At 35.6% G+C, this 4,301-nt stretch overlaps 1 long non-coding RNA gene across 1 annotated transcript; it reads right to left on the bottom strand.

Moving 5' to 3' along the window:
* Positions 1–588: 588 nt before the first annotated feature.
* Positions 589–1,943, bottom strand: LOC113301349. The gene is made up of 2 exons (XR_003336239.1): positions 1,748–1,943; positions 589–904 (listed from the first exon to the last, which is right to left on the bottom strand). It is a non-coding gene; the product is annotated as an uncharacterized LOC113301349 (long non-coding RNA).
* Between the last annotated feature and the right edge of the window lie 2,358 nt (positions 1,944–4,301).

Genomic DNA, 4,301 nt, shown 5'->3' with positions numbered 1-4,301 from the left:
AATGGGCAAATAGGCAAAATGCCCCAAAATGGGTTGTCACGTTGTCAAAATGCCCCAGACGTTTAGAAATAAGTCAAAATGTCCCAATTTGTCACTTTAAGCGTTAAAGAGAGTTACGTGGTCAAATTTCCAAGCGTGCGAAATCTCACGTGTGAAATAATTACGTAATTAACCCTTCAGAATTAGATTAAACTTACACGCGCCACGTGTACTTGAATCTAACATCTACAGTAAAAAGACTGATGCAAGCGATTTGCATGTGCGACATATTATATTACAGAGTTAACCTTGTCTTCTTCTAAAATGACTGGCGTGTCCAAAATAGGGAGATTGCGACACGCGTCCAGTTCAACAGATGTACGGTGAGATTAATGAATCCATCTTTACAGAAATTTCCTTTTCATCAGTAAAAATGACCAGTCTCAGGGCTGTACATGGTACAACCCAGAACCAAAACCGTCATATACAGTTTCTGAAAATTCCTTTGAACCACGGTTTGGTAAAAAACAACAGTTTACCAAAATCATTTCATCTATCAGTTCCTTCATACTTTAGAATGAGATCAAAATTATGAAAGAGTGTCAAAAATGTAAAAGTGAGTGGCACATTCACTTGTATTTCAAAAAGAGAGTTATACAGTATTTCTTTAAGTTCATGGACAAAATACGTACGAAAATGATAAAGCAATGATTATTAAAAAAATGCACAACAAGCATCTCCTCTCATAAAATAAGAACAGCTGCACCCTTTGGCCTTCTGCAATCTAGTATCCAGCATCTCCTTGGAATACACTTTTCAATACTTTTGTTGCTTCCCTTCTACCAAGTGTGACTATGACATGCTTCCCTGAGCTAGCCAAGTGCAGCCACAAGAACACAAGTGAGGACAAGAAAGGAGAAAGTGTCTGCAATGAAAAAACAAAGACAATAATGAACAACATTGTCGGTTACCCCTTGAATCAATATACTTAAAGACATGGTATGTAGCATGTCTGCAATTTTTAAATTTAATTCCTCATATATTATTGCTCATCCCAAAGCGGAAGAGACAAACACAAACATTTGACAAATAATGTTTGTTTCTGTCTGCCAACAACAGGTCGGACAACCTAAAAGATGGAACTCCAGAATGCTAACTGCATTATCTTTAATGCTTAAATAGTTAATAAAGAATTTTGTGGTTAGGTTCATTGTACATTTATACTCGCTGCCTTTTGCAAGACAGAAAGTATGTGTTACTTGTCTAGAGAACATACATGAAGGATACACATTGGGGAAAACTTTACGTAACTGAGATATGATTTTGTTATGACATGCATCAGTATGATAGAGGTTTCGCGTAATTAAGATATAATGTTGTAGATGTAAATTACCGAAAGAGATTCTGCCATACATCATTTAAATATATACATTTCTTCTTCTAAGCTACATTATATGTTTATTAGTCAACAGTTACTGCATAATCAGTTCATATACAAAACTAATAAGGAAAAATTAGAATACACTAAATACCCAATTTAGGGTACACGCAAAATACCCAATTGAGGGTACAATATCGGATTGTTAAACTACCCTAATATCAGAAATAAAAAATACCCAAATAATTTGGAACCCTAATTTCTGTTGATCAAAATTGAAACCATAATCGATCAACGCTAATTTCAGAACAACAATCATATTATGAACTCAACAAAACCCATTCGAAAAACAACAACAATTAAAACAAATTCGGGGTTTCAGTTACTTACCTTTTTTCATCTCGGTGGCAGAATTAAGGCTTCAATTTCTTATGCATCTGTGACTCCCTTCTCGCGATAATTCACAATCTCAATTACTCTAGCATTCCATAAATCTCTCGATCAAACACTCTTTGTATGTGTTTCTCTTCTCCCTTTCTCGGTCTCCATCTCTCTCGCTCGAAAAATCTCGATGCAAGAACTGAATGAAAACCCGAGTCACTTTCTTAATAAATTTGCAGTAAGGATAAAACTGATATTTCAGATGCCCCGTTGACTAGTCAAACTTCCCCGGTTGACCACCTAACTCTCTTTAACGTTTAAAGTAACAGATTGAGGCATTTTGACTTATTTCTAAACGTCCCGGGCATTTTGACAAGGAGACACCCCATTTTGGGGCATTTTTCCTATTTGCCCTTGAACTATTAAAGGCATGGATATATGACCTTAGTAGTAAAGTCATAAAAGACCTATAATCATGTCTAATAATCGTGCATTCCAACAGAATTTCATAATAGATGAAGGGATGGACTTAGAATTCGTGGTAAAAATATGCAAATTTCAATCCAAATAGAATTATGAAGTACTCTACTGTGACAACACCAATAGTACTGACCAAGTAAACTTTTATTATTTTTTTGATGCTAAAGTGAGATATTATATACAGTAAGGTTGAAATTACTACTGCTTAGCTAACATTTTGGTATCTTGCGCTTTTTACGAGTTAATGGTGTTGAAAGGGTACGCCACATGAATCTTGACACCATCACTGGAAGCTACCACAGATCATTACTATACACAAAACCTTAAGCGACGACTCGAAATGGAGGATCAATTTTCAGAATAACTATACCCCAAAGAATTAGACATGGAATAATTCGTACTTCTAGGCATAAACAGACTCGATCCGCATGGATTAAATTGTAAATAATGCGTACCATTTGCAATTTCATTAATATTTAAACAGATAGAACAAATGTTTTAGTGCTTTTTGTTACCATGGCATGATATGGACATCTCTGCAACGACCTCGACATACATAGAAATTCGATGGTACATAACATATTATAACTGTATTATTATACATTTCATAAATTGTTAGGATAACTATAATCCCGAGGATACATTTCATTCGATATATATCCATGCCCGTGTCATTACGACACGGGTTAAGCCCTATTAGATAATGTGTTGAGGATAATAGTCCCACGTAGACCAAATATAGTTGAAGGGGAGCTACGTGACGGGAGCTACCCCTACAAATATGGCTGCACAACGGTCAGTGAAAACCGTAGAATGAACTGTACAAAGCTCGGTTCTTACAATTCAAACTGAAACTGAAATGTTTCCTAACCGGTTCGATTGTGAACTGAACTGACACGGTACGGTTATTTTTTCGGTTTTAAACTAAAACCGGTCACTACCCTGTACCTGCTGAAAATTGTAAACTGAAGTAGATATAAACTGATACAAAAAACAATTCTTAATAAACTGATAAGCCCAGACACAAAGTCTTAACAAACCGAGTAATAAACCCACACACAAAGTCTTAATAATTCAAGTAAAGAAAGGATTCTAAAGTATTCCAAACCAAGGAAACTAAAGTTCAAAAACTAGTAGTCTTAAAGTTTAACACAACCAGAGAAAGGTAGTATCAGTATGAACGAAGCCGACTGCATTCCAAGTAAAACATTGCATCAATATGAGCTTTAAACCAACTAAATATTGCAGTCCATCTCAATCATCCCATCAATTTTCAACCTTCAAATCTCTGGCAATGGTCCCAAAATTTCTGCATTCATACAAAGAAGAAAGGCAATACAAATAAGAAAACAAAACGACTCAAAATCAAAACAAATGAAAAGTTGAAAAGCAATATAAATTGTAAGTAAAAAAAAAAAAGAGTTTATTACCATCCTCGATGATAGCATTATCATCCGGTACATATTCAGATATGAAATCAAGAGCAATAGGGTGTTGTAACCAGCTTTGCGCACGAATAAGTACATCAACTGTCCTAGAAGATAATGAGCTTCTCCATAAAGTAAGAATACGCTTTCCTGTACTGAATGCAGACTCAGATGCCACTGAAGAGACTGGTATGGCCAACATATCCTTCGTCATGAGTGATAGTACCCTGTACTTGGTACTATTCGCCTGCCACCAAGCTAAAATATCAAAATCCTTGGTACTTGCTTCACATTCATCCCTCAGATACCTTTCAACTTCTGACCTTGGCTGAGAACAATAAACATTCATTCTTTGTTTTTTCTTTCTTGACTCCAGCATATCCTCATACTTACTTTTTGCACATAAACTACAGCAACATCTACACCTGCGACACTTGTAGACCCAACACCTTCATCTGCATTGGCATTTGAATACATGGACATGTACTCTTCATAAAGCTTTTTTATATCTTGTTTAACAACTTTCAAAATAGTTGCAACCCTATACTCATCTTGCTCATACAAACATTCAAGATCAAACTTCAAACCAGACTCTTTCTCTCGAGGATCAAGTAACTTGGCAAAAAACAAAATAGAGTTCATGTCTTCATACTCCC

The sequence above is a fragment of the Papaver somniferum genome, chromosome 8 (assembly GCF_003573695.1).
Source record: "Papaver somniferum cultivar HN1 chromosome 8, ASM357369v1, whole genome shotgun sequence".
In the NCBI taxonomy this organism is placed as follows: domain Eukaryota; kingdom Viridiplantae; phylum Streptophyta; class Magnoliopsida; order Ranunculales; family Papaveraceae; genus Papaver; species Papaver somniferum.
This window is presented reverse-complemented; position numbering and strand designations above follow the sequence as displayed.